Raw genomic sequence first — 12,589 nt, 5'->3', positions numbered from 1 at the left:
TCTTTCTGAGCTGGTGAGTAGCTTTGGACTCCAGCGATGGCACACGGCTTTTTAGAATTCTTCCATGCTGTGTAATTCCAAAAGACGAGGCGGGGCAATCTGAGTAACCCATCAGAAATGCTTCTTTCTAGGAATTCAGTCACAAGGTTTCTTCATACCACCGCAGGCCCTTGCACAGTGTGTAGGCCCCTTGTTTGTTCCTTGTGTAGTACATATTCTTAGAACCAATGGTTCACTTCCAAAAAGACGGTTATGTAGGATACAAAGAGGTCTTTTGTTTGTTTGTATCTGACAAGCAGATGGATTGATTAGCTAAAAGGTCGTGTAATTCTGAATCATTGTCCCTGTTTATCGAGCATACATGATTTGTTTTCAATAGGTGCTTTGGAAGTCCGTGACAGAGACCCCGGACCTCCAAGAGCTGAGGTCTGTAGGTCACCAGCTTCAGCTCTTGCACTTGCTCCGTTTGCCTGTATGTTAGACAGGTTGCAATGGCCTGAAGGTCAATATGCAGATGCCTTGTCACTTCTTCCTTCCATCATAAATTTTTAATTTGGATTCTCAGCACCGTTCAAAAACTGACCTCATTTGCACAACATCGTGTTAATGACGATGAGTGTGTAGACTGTCTGCTCTGTCTACCAAGAAGTAGATACTGGTCCATTTTAAATGAACCTTCAACATACAAATAAAGTAAGGTGACAACTCTGTATTGCCACTAAGAAAAATAGCTTACATGAACCCCATTTCCATCTTCCCTTAATTTCAGTTTAAAGTTCAGGCCAACCTTGACTGCAGAGTTGAGTATTTGCTACACTGAAAGCTTAATGAAATCTTACTACAAATAGGATTTATGGAGATAGTTGCAGTACAATAAAACAAATGTATGCTGTTATTTTCTCTGCACGCAGTTCCACGTGGGTTGCTTTCTCTTTGTGCTTAGTTAGGCTGTAGCTTTGATTCTGCTTTCTTCATGGCTCTGTGCAGTAGCCATGGCTTAGAGCAGACATGAAGGGCAGGGAGGATCCAGAGGGTCCCGTGTAGCCCTGAGGATGCTGACTTCTCAATCCTCGAACCGCTCAAACCTTTTGAGTGACGGAGGCAACAACTAAGAGAAGCTGTGCCCGGCTGATCAACTGCTTTCACAATGTCACTTGCTGTCATGCAGGAAGTGGGTCAAAAGGGACTCATCAGGAGGATGAAGGCTTAAGTGACCTGTCATCGCCCCTTCCCGCCCCTTGCCATCCCTGTTTCCATCTGTTTGCCTATCAGGTCACCTCTTCAAAATTCTTGGCAGCTCCCCAGCCCAGCGTGAGCTTCCTCCTATGTCATGGAAAATCATTGCCATGCCATTAAAGCTGCCACTGGGCACAGTCAGCTGAGGGGATTGCCCTGAGGGTGCTGGACGGTGTGTGAAGGTCAGCTGCCCATCCACCAGTGCCTTCATGCAGCCTGACAGGCAGTGTAACCACTGTTAAGAATTGTCTCTGCTTGAAACCCTGCTAGTACATGGTGGTCTAAGGGAATAATTCCAAATAGATGTGATCTTGGTGTTGGCGGCTGTGTAACTGAGAAGGAAACTTTTGGGACCCTCCAAGTCTGATAGAGGTCGCTTATGTAAAACGTTTCTGTAAAGCTGCTAGGCTGACTGAACTGATCTTGTGTCTGCTTTCTTCCTTCAAGTGGAAGAGTAGTTTAATTAGGATTCACAGAGCACTAATTCATTCATGAGTGTTTACCCTACATATGTATAGTTAACTCAGCATCTTTCTGCTTGCTTCTGTATTTTCAGTTGTGGTGTCATTAATGCTGCTCCACAAATCACTGCTGTGATGCCCTTTTTAGGCTCTTTCTGTTCCATTGGCAAATGTTTTTACTTTGGCCTCAGTTGTAGCCCTGGACAAATCAGAAAACAACAAGTTGACACATTCCTTATTTCAAGTAAAAGTGACTCCAGCCTGCTGGGTATCTGAATAGCTGCAGCATTTTCAAGCATTATCTTTTGTGTGTAATCCTGTGGTGTTTATACGAAATGCAGGTTTTGTGGTGTAATCTGAAGCATAATAACTTTCACATTCCTTAGGAAAAAAAACACATTTTTCAGGGGAGGATTTTTTTTGTTTTAATGTTGGAATAGTTACTGCCTAACGGGTCTCATTTCTGCAGATCTCTGACCATAAGCCTGGAGAAATTCTATACCTGTGCAAAGCTGCTTGAAACATCTTCTGGTATTTATTGAATCCTTTAGATAGTATTGAGCTATGAACCCTTTCGTCTTTTATCATCATGGTAGAATACAGTGGCGTTTGCTTTTATATCGTGGAGAGGCTTCTGTGAGCCCCAGTGCCCTGCTCTGGTGTCACCACAATGATGGATGCTGGTGTGCATTCCTTAGCCTGGAAAAGAGAATCGGACTCTTCGTTTAGATAGGAAAACAGTCTGGAGACAGAGGTACAGACAAACCACCCATTGGTTTGCCATATCTGAGGCAACAAAGAATGTTTGTCCGGGGGACTGAGATGAGCAGTGTCATCAGCAGGAGAATTTGCTGTCCCAATTCAGAGGAAGGGTCTGCTTAGCCCAGTATCTCATCCCCAGCACTGCTCCCCCTCCATTTGGAAACGCCCTCCATTTGGTGGCGTTTCCCCAGAATACCCTACCATGCTCGTTTTAAGTCGTGGACTTCTTGAGATTGATGCACTAATAGTTCATAGCATAAATAAACATCTATTTCCATAAGTTATCTTAATCAATTCTTGAATCTGTGTCACAATCCATTATCCACTGCATCCCGTGGAAAGAAATTACCCCATTATGGACACTTTGTGAGGAGGACCATTTCTTTTTAACCCATTGCTCACCGATTCATTTGAAGACATTTATTTCCCCATAGTCATTTCTGCTTTGAGCCTATCATGTCTTTGTCTACTCAGCCACTCTCCACACAGGAGCTATTCCATTCCCTGGTGCTTTTCTCGGAGCATTGCCCAGCTCTCCTGCATTGTTTTTGGGAGGAAGGGAGGTAAGTGAATCGTGTGTACATTGGCATGATGCTATTTATTCTCTGCTCTGTTCTTCACCTTCCAAAAATACTTAACATTTGATAGGCTTTTTGGACACTTCCTGAGTGCTATAGGCTGACGTTGCCTTAAAATTAATGTTTAATTAAAGCAAAAACCTTTTAGAATGTAAGCTCAGAGTAACCACGATTTTCTCCTATGTACTCTTGTTGTTGGCCTAGGCATGTTATAGAAGAAGGCAGGGTGCCCTGAGTCAAGTGTCATCAGCTCAGACCCGAGGTGTCTTTCTGCTGCAGTTTCCTGGTGGTGGCTGATGAAGGTGTGCAAACTCCATGTGTTTTGGCAGGACTGTTTCAGGCTGGTTAATGCTGTTCTCCTCTCAGCATTTAAATAGTCATATTGCATTTTGTACGTGGCTTCTGCTCTTTCGTCAAAGCCGTATCTGTGTACCTTTTAGATTTCCCTGTCTTTCCTGCAATGACTCTCCTGATGAGTATCTGAATTTTCCAAGCAATAAAGCTTTTGAATGGAGTTGATGGTGGGTTTTAGTGTGAGATTACTTTTAATCTCACACTTTAATAAAGAGAATATGGGTACTGCCCAAGATGCACTTATAAAAGCATCGTTTTTGAAAGGATGAAGAATTTTTTTTCCGTTTGAAAGCACTATTACCTTGTAACTTCATATTTTAATACCACTCTGAAAAGAAATTGTCTTACCATGAATGAATAATGAATGGTGAATGTCAAGGAGTGGATAATTCTCGCTCTTTCTTTTGAAGAAGGGGTTAATTGCAACTCACAGTCTCTCTTCAGCTGGCAGAACTACTCAAGATGAAACGATTTCTTGGAAGAATGCCCTTAGGAAGTTAGTGACCTAGAATGAGCTTGGCATAGAATTGCCTTTTAGCCTTAAATGTGGTATTCGCTGTTGCAATCTCTATACACAGATAGTTTTTGACAGGCTTTGCAAACAGCCCGAAGTCAGAGCCCGCAGGCTTTCCTTGGGCAAGTAAAAGCTGCAGAGTTGGGAACTCAATCCATTGCTGTTGAGACAAACAGCAAAATTCCCAAAGCTGGGGTGGTGCTCAGTGGGACGCTTGCAAGCAAATGCAAGCCTTCACTGTAGCATGTGGGAAGGAGGAGAGCGTGCTCCCTGCCAGAGGTGGTTCATGAAGTTCAAGCACTGCTGTTAACTGGAAGCAAAACTGTGTTTTTAATGTCCCTTGACATAAGGCACAAGGGAAAGCAGGTGACGGCACACAGAGCTGGCATCCTGCTTTGGGCATTGAAATATGTTTCTGTGGCTTTGCTTCTGCACCTGCACTGCAGGCTGCCTCGCAATCCAAAGGGCAGATTTTGTTGTAGAAGGAAGGGTGAGTGTGAGAGTCAGCTGGTACATAAATCATTGCTGTGCACACACTGAGAGCACATGGCGGTCTGGAGGGATATGCTGATAAAGGGCCCATCCCTTCTTGCTTATTCCAGGAGGGATTTTCTCCCCACTCCAGCTGTTTGTACCAGGCACCAGTCTCCGAACTTGTCCCTTGCCCAGTAAACCAACCAGTAACCTCATGGTTTGAGCTGTGGTTATCCCTGCTGCACTGAGCAAATGGAGGGTGATGTACAGGAGATGTACCATGGAAGAATTTAATCTGGTCCCTTCAAAACACTGATCCTTGCAAATACTTTCTCTCCTCCTCTCCTCCTCTCCTCCTCTCCTCCTCTCCTCCTCTCCTCCTCTCCTCCTCTCCTCCTCTCCTCCTCTCCTCCTCTCCTCCTCTCCTCCTCTCCTCCTCTCCTCCTCTCCTCCTCTCCTCCTCTCCTCCTCTCCTCCTCTCCTCCTCTCCTCCTCTCCTCCTCTCCTCCTCTCCTCCTCTCCTCCTCTCCTCCTCTCCTCCTCTCCTCCTCTCCTCCTCTCCTCCTCTCCTCCTTTTTCCTCCTTGACAGCTATTTCAAGTCTGGGATTTTCATCTGAAGTAGAATTCAAATAAATCAGCAACTGGAGAAAACATTAAACAACCACAGTCAAACTTACACAGTGCTTTAGACTAATGGACCCCTTCTCAAGATACTACGCATAACAGGATTTGATTGTGCTTTCTCAGCCAGAGAATTTCTGTCAGTACCTCTGCCAAATGAAAGATCTTAGGAAGGGGAGGATTTGATAGCATTCCAGGTTAAGCCAGCCTCTTCATTCAGAGACAATGACTGCCAGTCCCACACAGATTGCAGCAAGGCCACCCAAATGGAGAGTTTCCACTTAGGAAGGCCAAGTTCCCCATACTCCTTTTATTTTTGCAACCATAACAGGGCCGGGCCGTGTCCTTGGGTTCTTTCCACGCCAAATAAAGCGTCTGCACATTTTGTCTAGTTCGTTTCTGTACAGTAAAGGCATTTATACCAAAAACACTTGCAAAAATAAAGTTCTGAAGACAGAGATTCATTTCTGACATGTTAATCAACCTGGCAGATGAGAAATTATCGCAATGGATGGGTAACCATAAGACAGGTTGCCTTGCAAGGGCAGCTTTCGAGGATCAGAGTGGCCTGGGATGGTGGGAGCTGCAGGCACACGGAGCCCCGGGAGATGCAGCTCATGTAAAATGCTTTCTGAAGAACAACCTGGGGCAGATCCTACACAGCTGTGTAACCGTGGAGTAACTCAGTCTGCTTTGGTGGTGTTGACTTCACTGAACGAAAGGGCAGGATTTAAACAAATTACCCAATGAACAGAGAATAAAGGCCATGCGCAGTAAATAATAATTTTCTGGGTTTTCTGCCCTTCACAGCTATCTCTCATTAATATTTCAGCCTGCATCGGATTGCTGCTTTACTCAGTCAGCCAAAAGCTGAGGTTGGGTGAGTGCATTGCAGCCTCATTCACGTGTGGGCTTGGGGTGGGCAAAAGCACAGACAGCTCTGATTTGTGAGTGCTGCTGTCCCGAGCGGTGCCGCGTTGGAATGAGATGTGTCCATTTCATTTATTATTTGCCTCTTGCTGAACTGAAAAATAGGGAGGAGAGAGGAGACGGAACATTGAATTCATAAAAATCATTTTGGTGCAGAAGCGTCAGCTGAGCCACTTCAGTGTGAAGTGAATAATTTCACTCTGAAGACGTCAGTGTAAAATATTACAGTACTTCTCACTCTGCATCGTCCTTCAGAGCAGGCGGGCACTTGACATCAATCCACATAGTTCCAGTTCTTCCAAAACTTAATTTTTCAGTAGACTTTATTCAGTGAGTAATGAGTCTAATTTCTTATTTTTTTTTTGTATGTTGCGGCTCGATTCCTCGTATTAATTTATTTTGTCCAGCAGCTGTAGCTGGTCTCTGTTACAGTAACCGCAAGCCATAGGATATCTGACTGCAATCAGCCTTCACTAGGTCAGGATCTTGGCCCTGCCATTTGGTGCCCCCTACATACCACTGCTGTGTTAAGCATGCCTGGAGCTCCCGACCAGCTGCACACCACCAACCAGGAGCAGAATGCCCTCCCAAGATGTACGGGAGCTGCAGCCGTGCCCGGAGGCACAGAGGCTGCTAAGAGACCGTCCTCCTCAGAAAATCTGAAACCACTCCGTTTTAATATTCTCTTTTCTTACTGAGCTGACTACCGTACTTTAAACCTGTCAAATGTGTTTTATCTCTGTGAAATTCTGTTTACTTTTGCACATTCTTGCGCTATCCAGATCTGTACCACGCAGACTCTCTCTGTCATTTCCCCCAGCTGTAGTGTATTGCGATCCATCGCTTGAGACTGCCAGAAAATGACAATTCCAAGAGCGGCCGCAGTTCACGGAATAGATATTTTGCTGGTGGATACTCTGTTGTTTCTTCATTATAGTGAGTTCAGTGGAAAGCAACCAGAGAGCTGTGAGGGATGAGCTTCTCAGATAGGGCAGGGAGGGAACCTTGATTAGGGATGGAAACCTCGAAGAGGGATTTTTGCATATTTCTGAAACGTGCAGTCATTTCCTGGAGTACAGAAGAAGAGCAATCTTGTCTCAGTAGAACAGACGGCCACCTGCACACTCTCATCCTGAGAAGTAGCCTCTTCCATCTTGCCCCTTCTGCTTCTCCTCTCTCTCCTGTGTTCTCCATTAGATTCATCTCTCTACTGCCAAAAATAAATGAGTAAGAAGGGATATGGCTCTCCTGTGTTCTTGCTGGATGTAGTCTTTGTCTGCATCTTTTCCTTCATTCCTTTTGCCATTTATTTTGCAGGTGTGTTTTAAACATCTTTAATAACATAATTGCACTGATGAGAGCTAGTACAGGAGCGGGCCTGGCAGAATGGGCTCCATGCAGGGGGCTTTTGTGGCACTGGCCCAGCTGGAGTGATCTGGCCAAGGGCTGCAGGCAGGGGAGCACGGGTTGTGTTGTCAGGGGCTGTTTGGGGGGAAAAGATTTCGTGATCTGCACTGCACTTGCAGCATAATCGTGCCAAGAGTATTCCTGTTGGAAAAGAGAAAATTCAAAGCTGTCATCTACACGCTCACCTTCGAAGCCCATATTGAAAGATCAGTAATTGAGGATAGCTGTTTGCTGAAGGGATTACTGTCAGGTATGAAATAATGATCACTGATAGCTATAAATGTGTTCTAGGTCTTGTGTGTTATCCTGGCAGACTTTAATCTTTCACTGAATTATGCAGTAGCAGCCCTGAACTTGGAGGACTTGCGCCCAGAACAGTGGGGTGTTTTTGGGGTGGCACAGGGGAGGAAGGAAGACTTTTCTAAATCAGTGAACAATTGTTTTCCTTGCTTGACCAAAAAGCATCCTTCCACAAACGGGGAACTTCATTTCGGTTTGTTAGTTTGCAGTACTCTGCATAAGAGAGGGGAAGATGAGATAATTTCCTGGAGAAAACCCAGAATGTTAATTAAAGAAATGGCATTTTGACATTCCTTCTTGGCTCGATGGAGTTCACAGCCATCCTGATATTTCATGTTTCATTCTCGTGTTGAGAGCTTTCCAGAATGATTTTTTCTCTACGAACACTTATTTCTGCCACTAGGGGTCCTGAAAATAATGATGACAGGCACAACACGGGTGTTTGACACTGGAGTGTTCTCACAAAGTGACCCTGAGCTCCAGCTCTCCAAACCCGCCGTGAGCCGTAGGGCAGCATGGGGCAGACTGGAGGAGCAGCACCCAGCTTGTGGGGCACAGGATCAACTCAGCTTCCAGCGGGTAGTTTTCATGCCTTCCTGCCACATCCCAGAGGAGGTGAGGTGGGCTCTTTTCACATCTCAGCAGGGCACTGACGATTTGTCATGCCGCCCATGTGCATGACATAACACTCCACGCAGGGAGGGCTGAGCTGTGGAGGCAGGCTCTGAGGCTACCCAAATCTTCCTGATAACTGAAGTGATACAGAAAACAGGGAGGGAGTCAGATGCCAACTTATTAAACAGCTGGGCTGCTGCCATCAGCTGAAACAGCTTTGGGGACTTGGTTCTGGGTCCTTAATCCCCTGCCTCCTGCTTTGTCCTTTCCCCTCCAGCGCTTGCTTTTGCAAACAGGGAGAATGAAAATCACTCCAGGTGCCAGGGAGAACAAAGGAAAGTACATATGGCCTGAACACATGAGAACGTAGAGAAAAGCTTTCCCTGCCAGGCACTGCAGCAGGAGCCAGCATTTGCAACATAAAGCTGGGGTTGCTCTTATAGTTGAGGCCGTGTTGGGCTCTTCTGCTGTCCTCCAGTGCTGTAAAATCAATGGATGGATGTACTTGGAAGCTGAAATTGAATTCAGCTTTTCTCATTTTCTACTTCCCTCGGTTATTTCTCCCTCTTATAAAATGAATATTGATTTTCCTCTTTCTGCTGAGCCTGCAGTCTTTGCTGGCATATAATTGTTACTAACAATTTCACTCGAGCTGGCTAAGAAGACTCAAGCAAACCAAGTTTTATCAAGATTTGCCTGCTTGTTGAAAGCAAAACATCCCAGAGGCAAATGTTCTCCCTTGTGATGGGCCGAGGAGGAGACAGAGCCTGGTGGCAGGCTGTAGGCAATGCGGCCACTTCTCATTGCACCTCCGGTGAAAATCCCAGCTCTGCTCCTCTTTGCAAAGGAAACTGGTTCTTGTTCCATACTGAAACCAAACTGAACTCAGAGACCTTGGAAGCTCTGCAAAAGGAACTGGCATCCTCTGCCAAGCCTCAGCATTGTGTTACAGTGTCTAACGTTGGATGAAAATATTGAAAATGTCTTTCAGAAAAGATGCCACTTTCTTGTAATTATCAAGCTATGCTCTCATTGTACTCGTTTTGCTTATCGAGTTATTTTTCAGGTTCAAGACCTATTTTGTTTCACCCTTCCCTCTCATCACCGATTTAAGAGTTGTTCTTGGCACTGGGAACCTTAAGAGTACAGTTCTGGCCGCACGCACGAGGCGGTTCCAAGAGCAGGAGCTGGCCCTCAGACAGCCCATTGTTTAAGTAAAACTCAGAAGTTATTTCCATAGCCTCAGCACCACCTTCTATTCTTAAGGCTGTATGTGTGCCCATCTACACAGGCATTACTGACTGATCAAGGCTCGTTCCACTAAGAAACTGGTGTTTGCTTTGCTTCTGCATGGAAAGGAATCAATGGGAAACTACCTTGAAGAAGGGACTTTTGCCACAGTCTGTGGGCTTGCTGAGGCAGCGTGTGATGAACAGAGCTCTGTAGGCTCCATAATCACGAGCGCTCATTGCTCGGTCAGATAAGTGATCTTTCAGATTTTGTTGACTGATTTGTAAATTAAAGGAGCTCTCGGCAGCCCAGATGAGAAGTTTTCCAGGGGTGTGACACACATGCAAATGAGAGAAGGAGACAAAAAGCCTGTGGATGAGATAGACGACTTGGTCAATGAGGATTTTTCTGTAAGCCTTATTTTTAATGCACATGATGCATCTGCCCACTTGAAATACTCTGATTATGAAACTGGCTCTTTGTTCGCTGCCTGGCTTTTGATTTCTAAGCATTCCCATGCAGTGTAGGCTAATAAAAAGGACAGAAGAGGAAGGCGTTAATGCCATATATCACGTTAAACATTTTGATTTCTCTACAGCTTTTGGGTTGCTCAGTAATCCCAAACCATATGTACAAAGAGCGATTGACAAGATAGACTGTACTTGAAGCAGCTTCCCAGTGGTTTGTACTCAGGTTTTTATATCTGATGTTTGGAAGCTTTAGAAATGAACTGATGCATCAAAATACTGTTTGATTTTCTTTCATATCTGCAGTGAATTTTTTCATGTCAATGTCAAATTAAAACGATGAGAAAAAGACTGTAAAAAACGGTTTAAACCTTAATAGGATATTAAGTTAAGAAGCTGAGGAAAAAAATGCTGTGGAAAACATAAAACCAAAGGGTATAATCCCTTAAAACTTATCCGTGCCTATAACAACATAAAGGACATTATTAGATTAATTCTTATCGGCCTGTAAGACTGAGAAAGTCATAAATAAATGGCAAACAATGGAGATTTATGTTAGTAATCTTCTGAATAAGTATACAAATCGGGTTACAGTATTTTTATATAACACACATTTTAAAAGAATGATTATTTTCATCATCTGAATTTGTAACACAAATTTACCTTCGGTGAAAATAAATATCATGATGGTATTATCAAATGTCACAGGCTTCAACAGAGTTCATAGTGCTGCTCCTTAGTAACTGAAAGAGGCATTCAGCCTTTACGTTGATCTGTGCATCACTTAGGTTCAAGCTATAAAAGAGAACTTCACTAACAATCCTGACACCTGGATCTGTTCTCTGCCATCAGAATTCTGCTGTGTCCTGTGTGTAATAATCTACAAGTGAGCTGCTGTTTTACAAAGTCCACCATTTGTAGCTAGAAAGATAGCAGAAGTACTGTGCCTCCTATCACATAGGCTGGTTGTTTCAGCACTACTCCATTCCAGAGCAGCTGGTGACAGAGCACCTGTAGGCTGTGTGGATGGTGTGTCAGAGATTGCACTTTGCAGAGATTCTACTCTTCTGTAGTCCTGTTCCGATTCTTCCCCTGCAACTGATAGAAGTGATGGCAAAGGACTGTAAAATCAGCCCCCCTCTAAGATGTTGGTGGATTTCTTTAAGGCCATTAAGTGGTGGCTAACTGAAAGCATCGCCACTGGAGGCTTATCTGCAGACCAGCCATTGAGGCATTAATCAATTATATCATAATGAAGAAGAGTAGAAACAAAACATTTCACTGTGCGCTGGTATGCTTTATTGAGAGCAGAAATAGTGGAGTTTGCAGGGATGAAAAATGTAAGCCAAGAAGTTACCAATACTTGCAAACGTTCCTTTTTGACTCTCTTGTGTAAGACTCTCCAGTATCTTTATAATCTGAATCAAACTGCTGGAGATAAAATGAGATTCAAGGTGCAAAGGCAGAACTGAATGCTCTCACTCACTTCACTGTCCAGATGTCATGAAAAGAAATCTGGGCTGCTGTCTTCATTGCCTCAGCATAGCCCCATTCCATCCCAGAGAAAACTGTAGTCACAAAGGACCTGGAGGCACTTGCACATGGACTGAGAGGTGCCCCGATCAGTTCTGTACTAACAGGTTTGGCATAAAGGCTGCTCTGGTCATCCCCTTGTTCAAACTTGAGGTGAATGTATGTATTAAAATGCTGCAGTTCCATTTCTCTGTGCTGGTGGTGACACCTCAGCTACCAGGACCAACCCCTGCTGGTGCTGACTGCATCACTGGGTCTACATTTTAAAGTAAGTGAAGTAATAATTCAGGCCTTTATATTCTGTTTCCAATTAGCTGGAAGAGGAGTAAACCCGGCTACTTAGTAAGCATCGTCAGACGGAAGGTGACCTGCTCTTTAATCTGACCTTTTAACTCATCTTCATGGGAGGCTTTGGCTCAAAGCATTCATTATGCCTGGGTTGCCAAATTCAAAGAAAAGGTGGGGTTAGAATACAAGGTGTTTGTTCCTGTTAGGCTGGTATTCCTTTGCTCTTGCCTGAGGCTCTACTGCAGAAGTCTTTGGAGTTAATGCTTCTATGCCATTTTGCCTGAAACATTTTGTTATTACATTTCTCTCCCGTCAGTGGGAATTAGAGGAACCTGAAGTGTTGTCCCTGTCAAAATAAAGAGCTAAAAGTAATTTCATGTTTTTTGATGTTTGAACCATTGCTTTCTGTTTATGCTGTATGAAAAATGTGCAGAAGTGAAGAAAATAAACTGCCACCCAGAACAGAGACCTCTGATTGAGCTCTCTGTGAAACCTACTTGAGGAAGAGGATCTAGTTCATAGATGTGACAACAGAGGAAAAGTAAATGGCCACCATGGGAAAATGGTGTTGGTACAACCAACCAACCCATCTAAAAAGCATACAGGAAGGCAACTAGGCAAAACAGGAGATAGATGTTTTCCCTTTGTTTTGTTTTGTTGGTTTGTGTGTAGTGTTCTCTGTGATATGGCCCACAGTCCCCCTCCCTTTGCTGTCCCCATACAGGGACCTCTTGGACCACACAGCAGCTCCTTTCTGTCATGTGCTCTGAAGTGCAGTCCCCTTGGAAACCAGACATACATGTGTCATGTTACCAAAC

This window comes from Gallus gallus, chromosome 2, assembly GCF_016699485.2.
Source record: "Gallus gallus isolate bGalGal1 chromosome 2, bGalGal1.mat.broiler.GRCg7b, whole genome shotgun sequence".
Taxonomy (NCBI): domain Eukaryota; kingdom Metazoa; phylum Chordata; class Aves; order Galliformes; family Phasianidae; genus Gallus; species Gallus gallus.
Note: the sequence above shows the minus strand (reverse complement) of the source record.